The 23,760-nt window shown below is 40.4% G+C and overlaps 2 pseudogenes; one reads left to right on the top strand and one right to left on the bottom strand.

Moving 5' to 3' along the window:
• Positions 1-3,506: 3,506 nt before the first annotated feature.
• On the bottom strand, positions 3,507-15,592 carry LOC146552866 (receptor-type tyrosine-protein phosphatase F-like; annotated as a pseudogene).
• Positions 15,593-18,822: 3,230 nt separating this feature from the next.
• Positions 18,823-22,114, top strand: LOC146552867 (E3 SUMO-protein ligase KIAA1586-like; annotated as a pseudogene).
• The last annotated feature ends 1,646 nt before the right edge of the window (positions 22,115-23,760 follow it).

Consider the following 23,760-nt stretch of genomic DNA (forward strand, 5'->3'; position numbering starts at 1 on the left):
AGAAGTTAATTTACCGGGATTTAAAAATAGTTGCGCAAAACGGAGCGTGCCCGCTCCGACCGGCTTTAAAGGGTTAAATGTAGTTTTCACAGAATTTTGTGTTGTTGATGATCTGGGAGCAGACACACACTCACACAAACAGGCTCAGATGAGGTTTTGTGGGATGACAGGAGGAGAGAAGTTTCAGTGAGGTGTGTAAGACTGCAGCTCTGCTTCCTGATTTCAACTCTGGATAGTCACATTTCGGGGGATTCATCAAATTTGGGCAGTTTTCTAGAAATGAGAGCTTCTCCATCCAAAGTGGGATGGATGTGGTCTCTGCTAACATGAACTGGTTTCTCCCAGAAGGTTTCCCAGTTATCTCTGAAGCCCACATGACTTTTTGGACACTTTGGTTCCTGCTGGTCTGATTGTGGAGGCCCAGAGAAAACTATGAAGTCTGACATTGTTTTGGTAAAGTTACACACGACTAGTAGTAGAATCAAGTAGAATCAAATTCTTCATCTTTAAATCTTTATTATTCACGCTTACAAACACAACTACACTGTTTGACATTTGAAAATCAACCAAAAATTAAACAAAAAACAAATAAAAGAGAAAAATATACCTGAATAAAAAGGCAGGGTAAGCACAATACATCATAACTAACATTTGTGAACACTGATCAAAGTGATGAATGAGATGAAACGTCGCGAGCATTCGCTGGGCACAGAGTGCGGATCCAGTTTGCTCCGCCTCCATTGCGGATAATTAGACGTGGAATCCCTCTCTCAGCAGCAAGACATCTCCCCCCCTCCCCTCCTCCCAAACATCTCCCAGTGTCACAGTGGATCAGGTCAGGAGGCAACTGAGGAAGCTTCGCCCCAGAAAGGCAGCAGGCCCAGACAAGGTGTGTCCTAGGATGCTAAAGGCGTGTGCTGCTGAACTTGGGGAGCCGCTACAACGAGTCTTCAACCTCAGTCTGCGACTGGGGAGAGTGCCCGCCCTATGGAAGACATCCTGCATCGTCCCGGTCCCCAAAAAGAACCGGCCCAATGAGCTGAATGACTTCCGACCGGTGGCACTGACGTCACATCTTATGAAGACTCTAGAGCGGCTCTTCCTCAACTTCCTCCGACCACAGGTACAACATGCCCAGGACCCACTACAGTTTGCATACAAGGCGGGTGTCGGAGTGGAGGATGCCATCCTGTACCTCCTACACAGAGCCCACTCACACCTGGATGGGGGAAAAGGCACGGTCAGGATCCTGTTGCTTGACTTTTCCAGTGCCTTTAATACCATCCGGCCCTGTATGCTTCAGGAAAAACTGAACAGGATGGAGGTGGACCCCTGCCTGGTGGCTTGGATCGCCGACTACCTCACCGACAGACCACAGTACGTCAGGCTGAAGGACATCACGTCTGACACTGTGGTCAGCAGCACAGGAGCACCACAGGGAACTGTGCTGTCCCCTCTTCTCTTCACCCTGTACACCTCTGACTTCTGCTACAACTCTGAATTATGCCACATTCAGAAGTTTGCAGACGACACAGCCATCATGGGGTGTATCTGGGATGATCAGGAAGAGGAGTACAGAAGTCTGGTGAGGAACTTTGTCGCATGGAGTCACACAAACCACCTGCAACTCAACACCTCAAAGACTAAGGAACTGGTTGTGGACTTCGGGAGGTCCAGAGAAGGTCCACTGCCGGTTCAGATAGAGGGGGAGGAGGTGTAGGTGGTCAACAAGTACAAGTACCTCGGGCTGTGGGTGGACAATAAACTGGACTGGTCATGCAACACAGAGCACCTGTATAAAAAAGCCCAAAGCCGACTGTACTTCCTCAGGAGGCTGAGGTCTTTTAACATCTGCAGGAAGCTCCTGAGGATGTTTTACCAGTCGGTGGTTGCTGGAGTACTTTTCTATGCTGTGGTGTGCTGGGGGAGCAGCACAGCAAAGAGGGACTCATCCAGGCTGGAGAAACTGATCAGGAGGGCTAGCTCTGTGGTCGGCATGAAGCTGGACACTCTGGTGACAGTGGCAGAGAAAAGGACATTAAAGAAACTGATGGACATTATGAACAATGCTGGGCATCCTCTGCACACGGCCATAAACAATCAGAAGAGTCTGTTCAGTGACAGGTTGCTTCTCCCCAAGACAAGAACTAACAGACTTAAAAACTCCTTTGTCCCACACGCCATCAAACTGTTTAACTCCTCTCTGGAGGGGAGAGGGAGGGGAAACAGGAGGACAAAAGAGGGGGGAACAACTAAGCTGTAGTGCCTCTTCACCTCACTGTACAATACCTTGTGCAATACTTTTTGTAAATAGTCAACAGTGCAATAGACTCAATACTTGAAATGTGCAATTCACTTGTATTTTTATTTTTTATTCCTATTTATTCTATTTATCCCCTTTGTATATTTTATTTATATTTGTCTCTGTATTTATATATGTGTGTGTGTGTGTGTGTGTGTGTGTGTGTGTGTGTGTGTGTATATATATATATATATATATATATAACAATTCTGTAACTGTAACTTCGGTCGTTGCTGTGCTTTTTGGAAGTCGAATTTCCCAGAGGAACCCACCCGAGGGATTAATAAAGTTCTATCTTATCTTATCTTAAGTAGTGACGTTTTAGTTTTGTGAAAAGAAGGAAAAGTGAGTGTCGTTACATTATCATTCAGTTTGAGAGTTACAACAGAAAGTTATATATTTATTGTTTTCACGCGGTATCAGACGGGATTATTTTAAAAAATGAAGGGCATTTTTTCCTGATAATAATTTTTATATTCCTGTAACTTCATACAACCGTATAAAGACTTCATGAACCTCCAAAGTTTCAGGAGTAGTTAGTCATCATAAGAAGTGTTTGTGAACTAAAAATCAAGACTGTGGGATACTGTTTGTCCGTGACTTGGAGAGGCCACGCAGAGGAAACCAATTCTGTCGGGGACACGTACCCCAGCACGACACATGGCCAAACAGCCCCGTGGTTCAAAACAAAAAAACATACTTTTTTCATACTTGTGTTAAGTTTTGTATAGAAATTACACAAGATTCAGTCTCAGGTTAAATGTGATAGAATCAGCTTACACACTGATGGATGTCATGAAGCCGTGTTTGCATTTATTTGCACTGCTTTCCACTCTGCATGTCTATTTATGTTAAGCTATTAAAGGGTCCATTCTACAACATTTGAGCTGCACTCGTGTTTTCAGAACCAAAGAGTTTTTGAAATTGCATTTTAAATAACTTTTTGAATGTTACTTTAAATACTTAGATTTAAAGATCAGTATGGCTGAACTGTGGAATATTTTGGGCGCAGTATGTTTTTTGTATACAAGTATAAAAGAATAGCTTAAGTGTTTTGTCTTTAACATTTTAGTATGAACTTGTACAAAATGCAGCAAGACATTAAAATCTGTGTTATTGAATATAAAATTTTATTTATTTTAACACTCTGATCATTTTCAACACATAATGCTGGATGTTCTGACCGTGGACAGCTGCAGGGACTTCAGCTTCCCTCTGCCCCACGTCTCTCGACATGCTTTGGTTGGTCTGAGCAGGGAGAAGAAAATTATTTACTTTGATTATTAGGAATGAACGGTGGCCAATGCTGACCACACATAAAAACTGCAGACAAAAACTGATTACACTGATTATGTCATGGATATTGGGGAGGACACAGGCGCAGACAGTACAGGTTTTATTTACAATATATATACATGTGGAGGGGAATCCGGGGTTCCACAGGTCCAGGAAAAGGAAAGTTCAGGAAAAGGGAAGGTTCTCTCACACTCACACTCCACGATTCTACACAGCCAATCATTCATGTCCCAAGCAGCAGGTAGGTCACAGGTCCAGGGAAAAGTGTCTCGCACAATCATCCAGTGATGAGAGGATCTGCGTCCTGGCCTTAAATAACTGGCCTTAAGTAACTGTAACTGTAACTTCGGTCGTTGCTGTGCTTTTTGGAAGTCGAATTTCCCAGAGGAACCCACCCGAGGGATTAATAAAGTTCTATCTTATCTTATCTTATCTTAAATGGCAAACACAACAGCAGCGTAATGGGAGACAGGTGCGTGAAGCCCACAGTGAGCTCCGCCCAGTCAGAATGACGAGGAAAAGAGAGAGCAAAACAATAAACACATGTGGCCTTGTGGGGCCAGCCAGGCAGACACAGGGACCACGACAGATTACACTGATTACACTACTCTGCTACAGATAGACGATACAGTGCCAACGTCACAAACATAGAGTTGGTTGGAGTCAAACTCATACAGACACTTGGACACCAAAAAGAACAACATCCAGGAAGAAATACCTACAAGCTTTTGTATCAGTCCCTTCAAACATTTTACTAAAAACCAGAACGACTTCAGTATCTGTAACGAATTTGGGCTGTTTCATCAACGACTACATTTGTAGGCAAATCAACATCAGAATTCACACTTTTGTGAAACCTCAGATCAACAGAACAGAACGGTTGCTTCACTTCCTGTTTGCCATTTGTTTGGAAGTTGTGTTTTGATCGTGTCCTGTGGATTTTTGAAATTTGGCCATCAATTTCTGGAGCAAAGACTACTCACATTGTTGGAACTTTTGGTACAACCCTGTCTGGATTACGACTTTGATACAGGATATTGGACTGGACTAACGGAGTTAACGAGGTAATTGCAGGCTAGCCAACGCGTTACCAGGCTAACAGCTGACTGAGGAATCAGCTGACCGAACCTGCTACCAGGGTAACCAGATAAAATGGGGCCGAAGAGGACACCGACAGCTGAGGAAGTCGAGGACATTAAAAAGTCCCTTGACTTCATAATGGAGGAAATTTCTACTATCAGGTTGCAGCAGAAAAATATCCTCCGCATCCAAAATGCCGAAAAAGATAAAAAGATTGCATACCTGGAAAGTAAGGTCGCTGACCTGGAACAATACTCCAGGATAAACGACGTCATCATCACTGGGCTCCATATTAAACCCCGGTCATACGCTCAGGCGGTGACCGCTGACAGCAACGAGGAACCTGGAGAGCTTGACATTAGCTCCACGGAACAACAGGTGGCTGCTTTCCTGCGGTCCAAAGGGATTGCTCTGGACTGTAACTCTGTCGAAGCATGCCACCCTCTTCCCAGGAGGAACGGCAACATACCGGCTATTATATTAAGGTTTGTAAATCGAAAGCACAAGATTACGCTGCTGAAACAAGGAAGAAAATTAAAAGGATCTAATGTCTTTATCAATGAACATCTAACCAAACACAACGCTGAAATAGCCAAAAAAGCGCGACACCTTAAGAAGCTGGGAAAAATCCAAGGCACTTGGACGACGAACTGCAAAATATTCATTAAACTAAACGGATCACCAGAGGAAGCCAAAGTTCTGACCATTAAAAATATGGCGGATCTCGAAAAATATCAGTGAGCAACACGATCTGGACGGCAAACAAGGTAACAGACAACCACACACTCACTTATGACACACACTGGAAGGAAGAACTCAGATACATCTGGAAGAATCAGCTGCATCAGTCAGACAGTTGCAGAATATGATCAATTGGAACTGAAAACATTTAACTATATGGATCACAATACACACGACTTGGAATATGAAATAGATCCAGACAACAACTTTTTCTCATCTAACAATAACAATTGCTGCTACTATACAAATAAAAACTACAATCAGAGGATTAAAACTGAGAATAAATGATCAATTATCCACTTTAACTGTAGAAGTCTCTATGCTAATTTTAGTCATATCAAAGAATATCTTAACCAGTTTTCACATCCATTTAGTGTCATTGCCTTATCAGAAACTTGGATCAATATGGAAAAAGGAACAGACTTTGAACTGGAGGGTTATGAATTCACATTTATAACTAGGCGAAACAAAGGAGGAGGAGGAGTGGCCTTGTATGTGGACAAATCCTTGAAATTTAATGTGGTGGAAAAGATGACGATGGTGATTGATAATGTACTAGAATGTATTACAGTTGAAATTTGTAAAGAAAAAAGTAAAAATGTAATCATTAGCTGTATATACAGAGCTCCAGGTAGTAGTATTGAGACATTTAAAGACTGGATAGAAGAAACATTTATTGAAATAGCTCGCAAAAAAGTTTTCATTTGTGGAGACTTCAATATTGATTTGCTAAACCCAAATAAACATAAAACCACTGAGGAATTTATAAACACAATGCACTGTATGAATCTATTCCCTAAAATTACTAGACCTACCAGGATTACATCACATTGTGCAACTCTCATAGACAACATTTTTGCAAATGACATTGAAAATAAGACTGTAAGTGGACTCCTGATTAACGACATAAGTGACCATCTTCCAATTTTTACAATCTATGATAGGAATTACAAGATCAATAAAATGGACAGTAAAAAAGAGTACAGACGAGTAAGAACAGAAGAAAGAATGAATGCATTTAAAAAAGATTTATTGAAGGAAAACTGGGGTGAAGTATATCAGGAACAGGACGTTAATAGTGCTTATAATAAATTCCTTAGAATATTTACATTACTGTACAATACCAACTGTCCAATAAAGCAATATAGTAGGAAACAGAAATATATGGACTGTCCATGGATAACAAAAGGTCTGCAAAATGCATGTGTAAAGAAAAATGCTCTATACAGAGAGTTCTTAAGAACGAGAACTAAAGATGCTGAAATCAGATACAAAAGATATAAAAATAGGTTAACTAATATACTTAGATTTAGTAAAAAGGAATACTATAAGAAGCAATTAGATATAAATAGAAATAATAATAAAAGATTATGGGAAATCCTGAACAGTGTTATAAAATGTGGGACTGGACAAAAGAACTATCCCAAGTATTTCATTTGTAATGACCATGAAGAATACAATATGGATGTTGTGGCAAATAGTCTCAATGAATTCTTTGTAACTGCTGGACCAAATTTAGCAAGAACAATCACTCATCCTGGGAAAGCACAGGAAAAACCCGATACACTGATTGACAGAAATCCATATTCTATGTTTCTCACAGCCGTTGATGAAAATGAAGTTCTTGAAATTGTCAAAAAATGTAAAAATCACAAATCTTTGGATTGTAATGATATTGATATGATAGTGGTTAAAAGAGTCATTGAGGCTATTATAAAACCATTTACATACATCTGTAATTTATCATTTCAAACTGGTCGATTTCCAGACAGAATGAAAATAGCAAAAGTTATACCTCTATACAAACCTGGAAACAAACACCATTTCACAAACTACAGGCCTGTCTCTTTACTACCTCAATTCTCAAAAGTTCTTGAAAAACTGTTTAAAAACAGACTGGAAAAATTTATAGATAAACATAAACTACTCACTGAGAGTCAGTACGGATTCAGATCAAGCAGATCAACATCATCGGCACTATTAGATTCAATAGAATACATCACAAATTCCATAGACAAAAAGCAATATGTGGCTGGGTTATTCATAGACTTGACAAAGGCATTTGACACCATAGATCCTGATATATTAATAAGAAAACTGGAACGTTATGGTGTCAGAGGGGTAGTTTTAGATTGGGTCCGGAGTTATTTAAGTGACAGAAAGCAGTTTGTGAAAATAAATGGTGGTTGCTCCTTATGTATGGACATTGCTTGTGGTGTACCCCAAGGGTCAGTTTTGGGTCCAAAATTCTTCAACTTGTACATTAACGACATCTGTAAAGTGTCCAAAGTATTAAAAATGGTTCTCTTTGCTGACGATACAAACATTTTTTGCTCTGGTGATGATCTGCAGAATTTATTGGAGGATATAACTAATGAAATAAGTAAAGTGAAGTTCTGGCTTGATAAAAACAAATTATCATTAAATTTGAATAAATCTAAACTGATGTTATTTGGAAATAGTAGTTTAAATACAAATGCAAAGATTCAAATAAATGGTGTTGATATTGAAAGAGTCAGTGAAAATAAATTTCTGGGGGTAATAACAGATGAAAAACTTAACTGGAGAGCTCACGTAAGATATATTCATTCCAAAGTATCACGAAGCATTGCAGTACTAAACAAGGCAAAACAGGTATTCGACAGAACATCACTTCATATTCTCTACTGTTCACTGGTTTCACCATACTTAAGCTATTGTGCAGAGGTCTGGGGCAATAACTATAAAACCACATTACATTCACTTTTTACTCTTCAAAAGAAAGCAATTCGAATCATCCACAATGCAGGTTATAGGGAACATACAAACTCACTATTTTTGCAGTCTGAAATATTGAAAATTGACGATATAGTGAAATTCCAAACAGCACAAATTCTATTCAAAGCAAAAAATAAAGAACTGCCAGGTAATATTCAGAGTATGTTTTTTTTGAAAGAAGGAAGTTATAATTTAAGGGGTTTTTGTAACTTCAAAACAATGAAGGTACGTACTACAAGAAAAGGCTTTTGTGTTTCTGTTCAAGGAGTGAAACTATGGAACAAACTGAATATGGAATTAAAGCAATGTCCAAACATAAAACTGTTCAAAAAGAGTTATAAAAATATGATCTTCTCGATCTATAAAGAAAAGGAAAATATTTAAATTAAGTGAATGTCTCTATTTAAAAACAAACAAACAAAAAATTCATGATGTGATATTATAGTATATAGTATATCAGAAATCTGTTCACTATTTTTATTACAAATTATATCAGTAAGGAAGCTGACTAAATATTCACTGATAATTTATGGGACAGGGGTGGGATTAAATAAGTGTATACTTCTTCCCACTCCCTTTCAACATGTAAATTAATCAGAATGTTTTTTTGTATGTAATTTGTATAGTATATTTTTTTTTTCTCTCATTTCTTTTCTAAATGTACTTGTATATTGTTCACATGTTGAAATAAATTACCAATCAATCAATCAATCAATCACTGATCTGAAATCAGCTCTCACCTTTCACGGTAACCTGAACAGTAGCTTCAATCATGCCCAGACTAGATATGGCCACACATGTGTAGTTAGCTGATTCTTGAATGTTGGTGAGCTCCAGCACACTGCGCCCTAATTGCATCTCCTCTCTGGACAGGTCCACCAAGCCCATGGTCCACTTGATATATGGCATTGGTGAGCCCACTGCTACACATGTTAGACTGACACTGCTGCCTGCCATCACTTCCTGGTTGGAGGGTAAAACGGAGAATCTGGGCGGGACTCTTCGTGCTAATGAAATAAAAAGAAAAATGAATATGTGAGGTCATTATAATGCTTTTTGTGACGTTATGAATAGTTACGCCCATACAGCATCTCGAGGGTAAAGACTGACTCAGAACAGCTGACAGAATGCAGGGCTGATTGCTTCTGTCCAGATGTGCAGACAAGCACAAAGAGAATAATGGAATAACATAACAAGCACATTTAAAGCAGGTCTCACAGCAGAGTGTGTTATTGGTGGGCGTGAGAACAGCATTTGATCACTCATCCATAAAACTGCCTCTATGATACACGACTGTATGCTTTTAACGAAATCATGAAATGTTAGCCGAGCCCATCTCTTTCTTACCAAAACACTAATAAGCATTTTATAATCAATAATGAGTGATTTGTCTCCTTGTGTCAGGGGCAGCTGGAGTTATACGAGAAGATGCCGTTAAAACACTGTCTGCACATTCCCACAGTCGGGCTTAAATCAAACCATGAGGGGCGAGGGTTTAAAGAGTTGTGTGATTTCATGAGATATCACAATGACCTTAATGATTAACTCCACAAATGAGAGAAACATTTTACCTCGTACGTAGAGATTGGCGGGACCAGAGTAACGCACACCAAGGCTGTTTGTGGCGACACATTCATATTTCCCCTGATCCGACTCCTCACTGTTCTCAATTTGCAGCGCTCCTGTGTAGAGAATTAGTGAATTGAGCTGTTTGATAGTGACTTGCTATCAGTAGCCAACTGTAACCCAGTATAACCCAGTTCATGATCAGACAGGATTACAGGTTTGGCAATAAAATACTTAAAGCAATACAAACATCCAGCAGATCAGGAAATATAAAACATGTCTTCTTCACCTTTCTTTGTTAAGAGATGGTTCATTGCAATGAAGCTGCATTTAAAAAAGAAAAAAAAACCTTTCCTGTGCTCTCATTTTCCCCAACATGAATTTCTGAAACCCAGTGATTGTTTTGGAAGCACTGTTTTAATTTTCATTAAACATTAATGTATGTAGTGTTTCTGTAATGTTTGAATCCAGTTTGTGCACCCTCCCAGTCCAGCAAGAAGAGAGGATGTGTGCTTCTGAAATATCTTTGGCTGCAGACACTCGTGCTGAGGAAACAGACTGTATGCAGATCCATCTATTTCAGTTTACAGTGAGTCTGCTCACACCTACAGACTAACCTCATACTGCATAGCGTGAACTTTCCATGAATGTGACAACGTGAAGATGGAGGCTTCATGACTGAAAGAGCCTCTGGTCAGTTTTCTCTTCTAACTCAGCACCAATCTGAACTTGTCACGGTCCTGAGTTATTATTTTTATTAATCTGTGACTTCATGCGTTTTCATTACTAATGTTTTGGTTTCTGTTTTAGTGCTCTAGTCCTTCTTTGATCTGTTAAGTCTAGTTCTTAGGTTTCATTCTGGCGCCTCCATGTTTAGTGTGGGTTTAGTTCTGTCCTCACCTTTGTTCTTGTTCCCCAGTCAGTCGTCTCTCATGTTGCTCCTGTCCCTGTACTCAGTGTTCCCTCTGTGCGGTGTCTAGTGTGGGCCTCTGTGTCTGTCGTGTACTTCCTGTTTTATTTTGACAGTCCTGCTTTATGTTCGGCCTCTGTTCCCCATCTCGTCTGTGTAATTAGTCCCAGCTGTGTTTCCCTTCTCCTTTTCAGACACACACTTTAGTAAAAGTGTGTGTGTGTGTGTGTGTGTGTGTGTGTGTGTGTGTGTGTGTTAGAGAGTCAAAAAAACAACAAGTCTTTTATACATGTGGAAAACGTTGTGTGGAGTGACTCAGAGTTAGACATTCTGTACTTAAGTAGAAGTACAAATACTACTGTTAAAAACTACTCCAGTAAAGTACTGGTTCAACTTCTTTACTCTACTAATGTCATGGTCGTGCGGCCATGACTCAGTGACTTTGTGTTTGTGTTCCTTATTGTTATTATTCATGGACTGTTTTGGGATGGTTTGTGTTTTGGGATTTTAGATACTGGGTTCTGGGTTTGTGCTCCCTCTATTGGTCCCTGGTGTTAGTGTTCCCCTGTCTCGTCAGGTTAATCAGGTCCAGCTGTGTCTCCCACCTGTGTGTGATTTCCCAGTGTCTCTCTGTGTACTTATAGTGTGTGTTTGCCTCTGTTCCTCGTCGCGTCGTCTGTGTTCATACCCGGTGAAATCCCCTGCGTGCTCTCCCTGCTGTTCTCCCTTCATGTTCAGGTTTGCCACTCCTTTGTGTAGTTTCGCCCAGTTTAGTTCATCCTTAGTTCTGTTTTTGCCATCTCCACTTTATGTTTGGTATTGTCAATAAATCACCTTTACATCTGAGTAAGTGCTGCATTTGAGTCCTCCTTTCCACTCTTCACACGGCCGCTGCCCCGGACCGTGACAAGTAAAGGTGCAGGCTCTGAGATGTACTCAAAGTAATAAAGTAAAAACTATCTCTTTGAATCAGAATGTCTTTATCGTCGTTGTTGCAGGTACAATGAAATTAAAAGTGGTCCCCAATCAGTGCATAATCCATAGAAATATGAAAATATAAATAAAAACAATAAAACTGATTAAAAATCAATAAATAAATCCCTAATAAGAATAGTATGAGCAAACATTCACATACACCTCCACACACATGCCTCAGTCAGTGCATAGATCATTTCAAGAATGGCGTGATGGACATGTTTTGGTAACAGCATTCAGACGTGTTATTGTGGTTGGAAAAAGCTGTGTTTGAGTCTATTTGTCCTTGCACTGATTGCTCTGTCCCGTTTCCACGAGGGCAAAGTAGGGTGTGAGGTATCTATTATATTGATCTGAGCTTTTTAAAGACAGCGGGTGTTGTGTAGATCTTCCAGCGTGGCGAGAGGGCAGCCAGTGATCCTTTGCGCGCTGTTAATGATCCCTTGGACTGCTTTCCTCTGAGCCACTGTGCAGCTAGTGTACCACATGCATATGCAATAGGTTAGTACACTCTGGATGGTGGCTCTGTTGGAGGACGTTTCTATTTTTGTGCAAAGCTAACTGAACCTTGTGCTATATTAACATAATAATAAAATAATATTAGAATATGGGAACACAAATTTTTGTCTAACTTCTTTTAATTCTAATTATACTCGGCTTGAATCTGGAGAAAAAGAAGAAAAATGTATATCTCTATTTTCTGTTGCCTCCATTGTACAGGGGGCTGTGACTATAAACAGGAAAATGATTCGGGAAGAGGTTAAAGTGGATTCAGCAGGTGGGGGAAACCTAGAATCAGCTGTAGTGGCTCAGCGTGGGGAAAAGAATCATAACTCAGTCATTCGATTGAGAGCTCCAGTAGGTTTTCTTAGTGTGCAGCTGACCTGCTGCTGTGGACGTACACAGCTGAATTCAACCAGATGTCAGCAGATGTTTCATGAGTTGGCTGATTTCATCCTGTACACTGACAGTACACTGTTTATGCTGTGTGTTTTCTAGATTGTATAAAGTTTCTATGAAGGTGAATGAATCTCAATCTCTGGATGACATAATGACATCAGATGAACTCATGAATGAATCAAACAATGTCTGAAAATGCTGCTTATAACTGTGGAAACTTGAACTGCATTGGTGGCACAAAAGCCTGATCAACTTCCAGCTTGAATCTTTTCCATCAGGTGAAAATGTCTTTATCTGTATATCTGTAAGGTTACAGACGCAGTCATCGCTGTCAAAGACGTTATTCCAACATCCGCGTTACTTTTAAAGTGGCAGCTGTCCTGATTTGACCAATAAAATTCACAAAAAGAATTCATGCAAATAATCAAAGTGAACTTAAATAAAACATTCATGCCTTTAATGGTGAAAGTGAATAAAAGAAATGGTACGGGAACAAAGATCTGAAAGCTGCTTTGCAACATTCTCAGTATGCCACGCAAATTCAAACCTTAGAGATATTAAATCAGATCATTTTAAAGTCTACCTGAGCGAAGCTGTTTGAGGCGCCCGTCGCTGCTGCTGATATTCACAGGAAGCATGTCCTTGAACCACGAGATCTCTGGGTCTGGATTTCCACTGGCAGAGCACAGCATTGTGGCAGTTCTGCTTTTTTCAACAACTTTAAGCTGGGGGCCGAAATCAATGAAGGGAAAGCCATGGGGGATGTTGTTCTCTGAAAAATTGCAAAAGGCAGGTTTAGTACAACCACAGACCCTGAGAGCACCACAGACAGACTGATAATCACTGTTGTGATCACAAGTCGATAAACTGTAGTGAGAGGAGCTGACTGCAGCAAATATGTTGAGCTGGTAAAGACAAAGGCAGCAAATATATTTCAGATGCCACAAAATTAGTGCAAGAGCAGAAGATACCAAAGAGTGATACTTTAGATCTGCTGCTCTTTGTGATGAGGTTGGAAAGTAGAATTGTGTTTGTAACTGATGATAATGGTGAGTTATTAACAACACAAGGAGTCTGAAGTTTAGACAGAAGAAGGATCATTTCAGTCTGCCTCTGATGCTTACAAAGCTGCCTTAGGCTTACAGTACAGTAACTAACCAATAAGCCATCTTATGGTAACCAACGTAACAGAACAACAGAATACAGAACTTAAACCAAAATTTATGATTCACGTTTTTTTCCCTAAAACACTGACCCTGAACTGAAATCCTACTCTTTTAGTCCCTCTTTAAACTCTGGCACTCTCCTGTTTTTTTCTGGTGTTTGTTTGTTTGTTTGGGGGGTTGTAGTATTTCTTATATTTTATAGAAGACATTTTTAAAAATGTCTTCTGAAAGAAATTCTCCTGCTATTCTCCTTATTAAATGTGAGAAAACCACCATGGAAATCTGCATCTGTAAATCTGTAATTGTAATATGTTTGTCTGAAATAGGTCTCTCTTGTAAATGATGCACTGAGTCTCAATGTGACCTGTAAACATAAATGTAAGTAAATAAAATGAAATTTTATTTAAAACATTTGGTCTTCATTGAATCTGACAATCACTGTATTTCATTGATGTCAGTGGAAACCATAATCATTAGGTTTTCATTTATATTGTTACATTAGGATATATCAGCTCCGTTGTGACACTTCTAATACCAGATAGATTTTGGAGCTGTTGCAGGAATGAATATTTGCTTTTGGGGGGAAAAAAAGTATAAAATCTTAAAAAATCCTAAAACCTTAAAAAAAAAAAAAAACAGGATCCATTTTTACCTTCCAGCACTTCAAGGCTGGCACTGACGTTGACCTCGCCTGCACTATTGCTGGCGATGCACTTGTAAATGGCTGCATCTCTGTATACGCGCAGCGGCTGGATCCGCAGCACTGACCCCAAACCTCCATCAAATTCAATCACCTAGAAGAGCCACAGTAAACGGGAGGAGAGTTATTTTTCAAGGCTTCTTTTTCTTTTAGACAACGTTCGCTTCATTACAAGATTTCAATAAAATCCAGTCGTCCTTGCAGACTACACAGAGCTTTGTCTTTCTTATGTCAAAGTAATTAAATAAATGTTTATAATAAATAAACAAACAGCGTGATTCACTGTGGGGGCTGTGTGAATTCGTTTTTATGCTTAGCAATGTAAAAGTCATGCATCAGCACCCACCTCAAATCACTGGCTGCTGACCTTCTTGGCTATCTTGAACCAGGTGATTCTGGGTTTTGGCTCTCCTCTGGCCTGGCACACAAATGAAGCAACTCCACCCGAGATGCCCGTCTGATTCACAGGAAATGTGATGAAACTTGGAGGGCCTGATGAAGATGACGTGACAGGACAAATAAGTTACTGACATGGAGATTCAGAGTGATGGGAGACCTTGTCTGTGGGTGTCACTATTCTCCACACACAGGACACCTGAGAAAACCCAGAGAAGCGCTGCTGCTTCACCTGCAGCTCAGTCATGAGACACACGTCCGGTCTGTGTGTTAGTGTCACACTCTTGTCTTTGTTTTGACACAGTGTTTAAACCAAAACAAAGTTTAACATTAAACGTTTTTACATTAAAAATGTTTTGTATAAAGATGAAACACAATTTTGTGTGATCAGGTAACTGACTGAGCATCTCCCAAAATTAGGAAAAGGCCACTACTATGTTATAATGCTGCACTATCTCAGAGACACCTCCAGCTCTTTAGAGTTTTACAGGACATCATGACTGTGCACATGACAACACAGTCTGTGATTCATTGTCTGTGATGCTCCTGTTGTCCTGCAGCAATGCTGAAACCAGGACAGTGTAGAATGTTTGAGTGAGTGCTCTGCTGCAGAACTCTCTAAGTAAGTTCATTTTGAAAGCTTTTACCTTAAATGCTTACACTGAGCTTCAGCCAGAGGCTTACCTTGGCTTTCCTGCAAGTTAAAAGCCAGACTGAAAAAGAAAAGAAAACAAAACAAACACAGGAACAAAAACTGAAGTGTTTCTGGGGACACAATAACCTGACGGACCAGACCTGGACATGACAAACTAACAGTAAATGGCTAATAGCAAGCATGTATATGTGCATTATATGAATCATGTGATTAATATACACATTACTTTGAACCTTTTCTCCTCATAACACTAATGAACCGTCTTCTTCTCCTCAACGAGTCTCAGTGCGGTCCTTTGTATGTCTTGGTGCCAGTTCAGGGTCTGCCGGTTTATAGACCGGGTCCTCGAAGACCACGAAGGCCAGAAGTGAGAGGCTGTGAAATCGGACAATCTAGCCCACAAAGCGCCCCTCCGACAGCCAAACCCATCTGTTCTCTGATTGGATTGTTACATTTGTGATTGACATTGACCAATCAGATGAAAGGAAGAAAAAAAGGGTCACAATTTGTACTTGTAACTTGCAGGGGTTTTTTTGTCCACACACAAATCATTTTTACACATACAAATCCTGATTTACAAGTACAAAATATTTATGACCACATTTTGAGCCCATAGAGTTTGTCTCCAAACAAACAACGGCTTCTGTTTAGTCTGCTTAAAATGTAGTTATTAATGGCAGTCAGTCAGCTTTGTGTCAGCATTAAATATTTGGCTGTGTCTACACTCAATACAGGATGACATCATCCTTTTTGCTAAAGCATATAGTCAGGACTGGATCAGGTGACCCTGAATCCTCCCTCTGTTATGCTGCTATAGGCTTAGGCTGCTGAGGGATTCCCATGATGCACTGAACATTTCTCCTTCTCTCATCTTTTCTGCACTTGCTGTGTTTTTTACACCAATCTGGATTTTATACTGAGTTATTATTAATCTCTCTGATTTTATATTTTTTTCTGTTGGCAGTAAACTATTTTACACCAATTTTATTGTTCTACAAGCATTAATATCTGATCCTAAAACAGGATACTTCTGCTGCACTGTACTTGCTGACGTCTTGATATGAGGTTTGTATGTAGAATGAGACTGAATAAAGTTTTTAAATCTAATTTTTGCTCTCAAGCACTGAGCCTGCATCTGAAAGAAGAAACAGTGAAAGTTGAGTTGCAGGTTATGTTTCATGATTAAGTTTAAAATCAGGTGGAAGTGCTAGCATTGATTTTTTTAATTTTATGTACAGGAGCAGAAAAGGGGAATTTTCAGTTTCACGGACGTGATGCCAGGTCTGTTATGTAAATATAAATAATAATAGTAATAATGCATTTTATTTGGGGCTCCTTTCAGAAACCCAAGGTCACCTTACAAAGAACAAAATTAATAAAAGGAACAGTAAAATACATAAAATAAGTTAAAATTACAAAACAGAGCTTGACAACAGGTGAAATCAGCACTAAAGCGAATAAACCAGTTTAAACAGACGTGTTTTGAGCTGTGACTTAAATACGGAAAGGGAGTCAATATTTCTTAGTGCAGGAGGAAGAGAGTTCCAGAGCTGAGGAGCAGAGCGACTGAAAGCTCTGTTCCCCATAGTGATGAGACGTGGGGATGGAACAGTAAGATGAATAGCAGATGAGGATCTGAGAGGGCGGGAAACAGTGGTGATATGGAGCAGGTCACACAAATATGAAGGAGCAGATTTATGGATACACTTGTATGTAAGAAGTAAGATTTTAAAGTTTATCCTGGCTTCTACGGGCAACCAGTGAAGCTGCTGAAGAACTGGGGTAATATGAGCTCTTAACGGAGTACGAGTTATGACCCGAGCTGCAGAATTTTGAAGGAGTTGGAGTTTATGAAGGGACCTTTTAGGGAGACCAAATAAGAGGGAATTACAGTAATCAATACGGGACGTAATAAAACCTTGGACAAGGATGGCAGCAGCATGGGGAGTAAGGAAGGGGCGGAGTCGGTTAATATTACGTAAGTGAAAGTATGCAGACCGGGTTATGTAATTAATGTGAGACTGGAATGAAAGAGTATTATCAAGTATGACACCCAAACTCTTAACCTGAGGGGAGGGAAGTGTAGGAGAATTTTCAATGTTAATGGAAAAACTGTGGGATTTGGTTAAGACAGATGGTGAACCAACAAGTAAAACTTCAGTTTTATTACAGTTGAGTTTGAGGAAATTGGAGGAGAACCAGGATCTAATCTCAATAAGACAGTTTGAGAGGGAGGTAGGTGGGAGGGATGAATTGGGTTTAGAAGAAAGGTAGAGCTGGGTGTCATTGGCATAACAGTGAAAATTGATATTATATTTTTGGAATATATGACCAAGAGGGAGCATATAAATAATGAATAAAAGAGGCCCTAATATTGAACCCTGGGGCACACCAGCAGAAACAGGATAGAGAGTTAAGGAAAGGGATTTAAATTGGATAAACTGAGTGCGGTCTGAGAGATAGGAGGTAAACCAGGTAAGCGGGGTATGACTAATGCCAATGGAAGCTAACCGGTTCAGGAGAATATTGTGAGAAATGGTATCAAACGCCACCGTAGATCAAGAAGGATGAGGATGGATAGGAGGCCAGAATCAGCTGCCATCAGAAGGTCATTGGTAATCCTTAACAAAGCAGTTTCTGTGCTATGATTGGGGCGGAAACCAGATTGAAATTGTTCATAGAGATTATGGTCATTGAGATGTAAATGAAGCTGGGCGGCGAGAACTTTTTCAAGAATTTTTGAAATAAAGGGGAGATTTGATATAGGGCGAAGATTATCAAAGTTATTGGGGTCTGCACCAGGCTTTTTGAGAATTGGGATAACAGAAGCCTTTTTCAGTGCTTCAGGAACAATTCCAGTGTTCAGGGAGGAATGAATAATACTGGTTGGTGCTAACGAGGGAAGACAGGCTTTAACTAACACAGTAGGGAGAGGGTCAAGTTGACAGGTGGATGACTTAGATTTTTTTATAAGATTAGATACGTCAGTTATGGAGGGAAGAGTAAAGCTTGAAAATAACTGACAGGAAGACAGTGGGGGAAACAGGAAGTCTACTTCAGAGTCAGGAGCTCCTAAAGAGTTAAGTTGACGGTGGATATCTGAAATTTTACAAGTGAAAAAAGAGATAAGAGAATTGCAAAAATCAACAGAATACATGTGGGAGGGGAATGAGTCTGGAGGTTTTGTAATTTTACTGAACAATGAAAAGAGAGACCTGGAGTTACCTTCATTAGAGCTAATTAAACCAGAGTAGTAAGCAGATTTGGCTGAGGCAATGCAGTCCTTATAGAACAAAACATGATCGTCGTACACTTCTTTATGTACAGTAAGTCCGGTTTTCTTGAATAGATGTTCGAGTGGCGTCCTTTAGCTTTAAGATGACGCAGGTCGGAGGTAAACCATGGAGCTGAACGGGAAAATGAGACAGTTCTATGTTTAAGGGGAGCAAATATGTTAAGAAGGTTATGAAGGTTGACATTATAATGGCAAACGAGTTCATGAGGGGTTGAGGAGCTGTGAATAGATGGAAGGTCGTGGACGGCAGATGAAAAAACAGCTTAAAACAGGTTAATATTACTAATTTTCCTAAAAGTGATATTACGAGAGATACAGGTTTTGGAAGCGTTATGTTTGCATTAAAAGAAATAAACACTTGATCAGACTGGGGAAACAATGTGGCTTTACAATGGGTGGGGGTAATGCCAGAACAACAGACCAAATCCAGGATATGACCTTTAGAATGGGTAGGGGATTTTATGTACTGTAGAAGCCCAAAACCTTCCAGGCAGGAGGTAAAATCTCTGGAAAGAGGGATTTTATCATTGTCCATATGAATATTAAAGTCACCAACAATTATTAGATTTGGAGAAAGTACAGAGAAATGAGTGAGCAGAGCAGAAAATTCATTTAAAAACTCCTTATTTGGCTTAGCTGGCTGAAAAAACAGTACATATGATGGTGGGGGTAGATTCAATTCAATTCAATTCAATTTTATTTATATAGCGCCAAATCACAACAAAAGTCGCCTCAAGGAGCTTTATATTGTACAGTAGATACAGAGAAAAGCCCAACAATCATATGACCCCCTATGAGCAGCACTTTGGCGACAGTGGGAAGGAAAAACTCCCTTTTAACAGGAAGAAACCTCCAGCAGAACATGCTTTTAGCGTACCGGTACTCTCATTTGCACATCTGTTATAATCGTTTGGCTGCGCTGCCGCTTTTCAGAGCGCCCTTCACAAGCACGCTTCCTAATTCGTCCCACTGAGAGCAGAGACTACATTACCCATACACCAATGTGTTTTACAAGTGAAAAGCGCATGCGTCGCTTTTGCCGTTGTCATGTCAACAACTCAACGTGGTCCGGAGAGGGTTTGTAAAAAGCACAAACAGCTGCTCGGTTAAAATACAAAAACAATGAACACTTAATATGCTCTCCTGGCTTCAGACTCTGAGTAGTAAAAGAACAAGGTCAGAATCAGAGGACTCGCTGGCTGACACCCCACCAAGCCAGAATGATATCGCTGCAGGTCAGACGCAAGCTAATGAAAGCTGCACTAGTGCCGCAGCCGCGGACGACGGCACTTTTTGCGACGATGAGGACGAGAATGACACCATTTCTACCGATGACAACAGCCGCGTTAGCGAGCATGAGTGGCCAGAATGTTGGTCCCAAGCACAAGTCCGGTATTTCTCCACAAATTACAAGTGGCTGATCAGCAGAAATCAAAAGTTGGGTTGTAGTGTGTGTAGTCAAGTTTGTGCTCGCGTGGACATGCAGCAAGGGCAGAGAGTGTCGCAGGAGTGGAGTGGGTGCTTAATCTCGTCTTTTGGAAGGGACAAGGCTGCACAACAAAACTCACTACGAAAGAAAATAAAAGAGCACAGAGACTCAATTTATCACAAGAAAGCAGTTGAAATAAAAGAGAAGGCAACACAAATACAATGCAAAAACACATTGAAGATATGAGAAAGGCTGACTACGCTTCAACTTGCAATGTGTTTAGAACAGCTTATAAGATTGGCAAGCATGGGCGTCCCTTTACAGACATGCCAATAGATGTCCAGTTGCAAGTCTTAAATGGTGTCAAGATGGGCAGAGTTTTGCACTCTAATAACTCATGTGCAAATATACTGGATCACATTGCAGCTGAAATGAAAAAGAAGGTGGTCAATGACATAGTGATGAATGAAAGAAAATTGTGTGTGCTCATTGATGAATCCACTACAATAAGTGGAAAGTCTGTGCTTGTCGTGTGCCTGCGGTCAGCTATTTCCAGTGAAAATCCAGACACAATATTTTTTGAACTGATTGAGCTGCAGGGGACCACAGCAAAGGACATCACTGAAGCACTGTTAGGATGTCTTCATAATAATGGCTTTGACCCTCACTACCTACAGGAACATTTGTTGGCATTTGCTTGTGATGGAGCCTCAGTGATGCTTGGGAGGAAAGCAGGAGTTGCTGCGCAGCTTTGTTCCAAATTCCCTTACCTGTTTGTCTGGCATTGTTCCAATCACAGACTGGAACTGGCAGTTTGTGATGTTTTGAAGGAGGTAGGAGGAATCAACCACTTTAAAATATTCTTAGATCAGCTTTACTCCCTCTACCATGCATCACCAAAAAACCAAAGGGAGTTAACCGAGAGTGCTCACAATGTTGGACAACGTCTCCTTGTGATAGGCCGTGTTTTATCAGTGCGTTGGGTTGCTTCAAGTGAGAGAACAGTGAAAGCAGTATGGGAGAACTACCAAGCTCTGCAGGTACACTTTACAAGTGCTGCTGATGATACCAGCAGGGACTCAAGAGAGAGAGCAAAATACAAAGGACTCAATGATGTTCTCACTACTGTTTCTTTTGTGGTCAATCTTGGCATCATGTATGACGCTCTCACAGAACTCAGTGACCTCTCAAGAATGCTCCAGAGACGGGACATGACTTTGGATCAAGCCGACAGGCAGCTGGACCGACAAATCCGGGTGCTTGAGTCAATGGTATCCACACCTGGTCCCTACACACAAACTGCCATTGAAGCTGAAAAGGAGAAAATCTTCAGAAATGTATGCCTGCATGAAAATCAGAGGGTTATAAAAATCAACCATGGCCAATCTTTCCGTAGCCTGGCTGAAAATGTTAAGTGCAGGATGACTCCAACAACTTCCTCGCATGTCAGTAAAACCTCATCTGAAAAGACAGATAGTCACCTCCTCTCAGACATCAAGGTCCTCCAGTCTGACTCCTGGCCTGCATCTCTAGATATTCAATATGGGGATGCAGCGGTCAGACGTTTATGTCAGAGATTCAGAGTTGGGGAGAGGGAAAGTGTCCTAGGATTTAGGGAGTATAAAGACCTTAAAGCTTCCAAGACACCAGCAGCCCTGAAGCCGCTTCTTACAGCTGTCCACACCATTGCAGTATCAACAAGTGAATGCGAGCGAGCTTTCAGCTCAATGAATGATACTTTGACAGATAAAAGAAACTCTCTCGACATCAAAAGGCTTTCAAATATGATTTTCCTGAAATGCAACGGACAACCCTTGGATCAGTTTAACGCACAAACATATGTGCAGACATGGCTGGCACTAGGGAGGAGAAGTGCAGCATCCACAAACTGCGAAGCCCAAAGTGAAAGGAAAGTGGAGCCCAAAACGTGCAGGAGCCTTTTCTAGGTAAAATGATTTGTACAGTATTTCTCATTTTTCATTTGGTGTACTGTGATGGTATTTTGCTGAATCTGCTTTTGTATATTTTTCAGGGGTAAAGAAATGAACCATCTTCAAGACTCAAGATTATGTTCTACTGTTCTATGGTTATTATGTTTGGGTTGCTTCAAGTGAGAGAACAGTGAAAGCAGTATGGGAGAACTACCAAGCTCTTCAGGTACACTTTACAAGTGCTGCTGCTGATACCAGCAGGGACTCAAGAGAGAGAGCAAAATACAAATTAGTTTATAATTTATTTTATGTACATTTTGTTAAAAAAAATTTCAATACCTTTTTGCACATTTTATTTATGTTCAGTAGCTCTTTCTAGCTCAAGCAAATCCACAAACTAATAAAATGATTTATTATTTTGTATAAGGTTGTCTGTTGACTGTTGTATATAAAACCCATTCAATATAGTTGTTGTTACCTCAGGGGACGCGGAAAAAAAATAGACAAACAGCGCCTTTGTTGAAAACCGACATCTCACAGACACTGCGGGTTTGGTGACGCTGACAAAAATTCACTGAACCAGCAGCAGCAAAAAAAAAGACCTAAATTAGGCTTAATGTTTGAAAAACATTAGTGTGGATTCATGAGTGGGGAATAGATTTCCATGTAGTGGCATCTATCCTGTTCAGACATGTTTGGAGTGAATGCTATAAAATGATATCATTCATATCAATATGCTGTGTCCATAATCTTCACTGGCAAATTTTAATAGTGCTACTGGAAAGCATGCAATTCCTCCATGAAATCAATGAAAAAACTTATGTCTTATGTTTGCTCAGATGAGACTCTAGGTTCAAACTTTAGGGGGACTCATAATGTCATGCTTGCAGTGCCTTGTAATTATTATTAATGGAATATGCTGTTTGCAAATGTCATCAGCCCTTTTCATATTTGCACATCTCAGCTGAATTACACAAAAATATAATCTTATAGTAATTATTATAGGAGCAGGTTGGGGATCCACAACTGATAACAGTACAAAACACTCTTTAGTTATGTGAACTCATCATGAATGAATGTCGGTAAACAGAAGTTACAGCTTTATCATTTTTGGTGAATTTGACCACATGTCCTCTCTTGCTTTTTTGTTTTTGCTCTCTTTGCTGTCTTCATCCTGTTCTCTCCCTTTCTGTCCTCCTCTCTAAGTCTTTATGCCAACAACCAAAAGCTATACCATAAACTGATCCATATCAGTTTATGGTAAATGGCCTGTATTTGTATAGTGCTTTACTAGTCCCTAAAGACCCCAAAGCGCTTTCCACATCCAGTCATCCACCCAGTCACACACACTTGTGATGGCAGCTACATTGTAGCCACAGCTGCCCTGGGGCGCACTGACAGAGGCGAGGCTGCCGGACACTGGCGCCACCGGGCCCTCTGACCACCACCAGTAGGCAGCGGGTGAAGTGTCTTGCCCTTGGACACAACGACCGAGACTGTCCAAGCCGGGGCTCGAACCTGCAACCTTCCGATTACAAGGAGAACTCCCAACTCTTGAGCCACGATCGCCCCCATAGCAATAATAAACTGAATACAGGCTGTTACTGGACACAGACAGGTAACATCGCTTTGAGTTGCTGTCAAAGCGATGTTACCTGAAT

This window comes from Mchenga conophoros, linkage group LG18 (genome assembly GCF_057382185.1).
Source record: "Mchenga conophoros isolate Kocher_MC1m ecotype Shallow Benthic linkage group LG18, M_conophoros_male_GT1.1, whole genome shotgun sequence".
In the NCBI taxonomy this organism is placed as follows: domain Eukaryota; kingdom Metazoa; phylum Chordata; class Actinopteri; order Cichliformes; family Cichlidae; genus Mchenga; species Mchenga conophoros.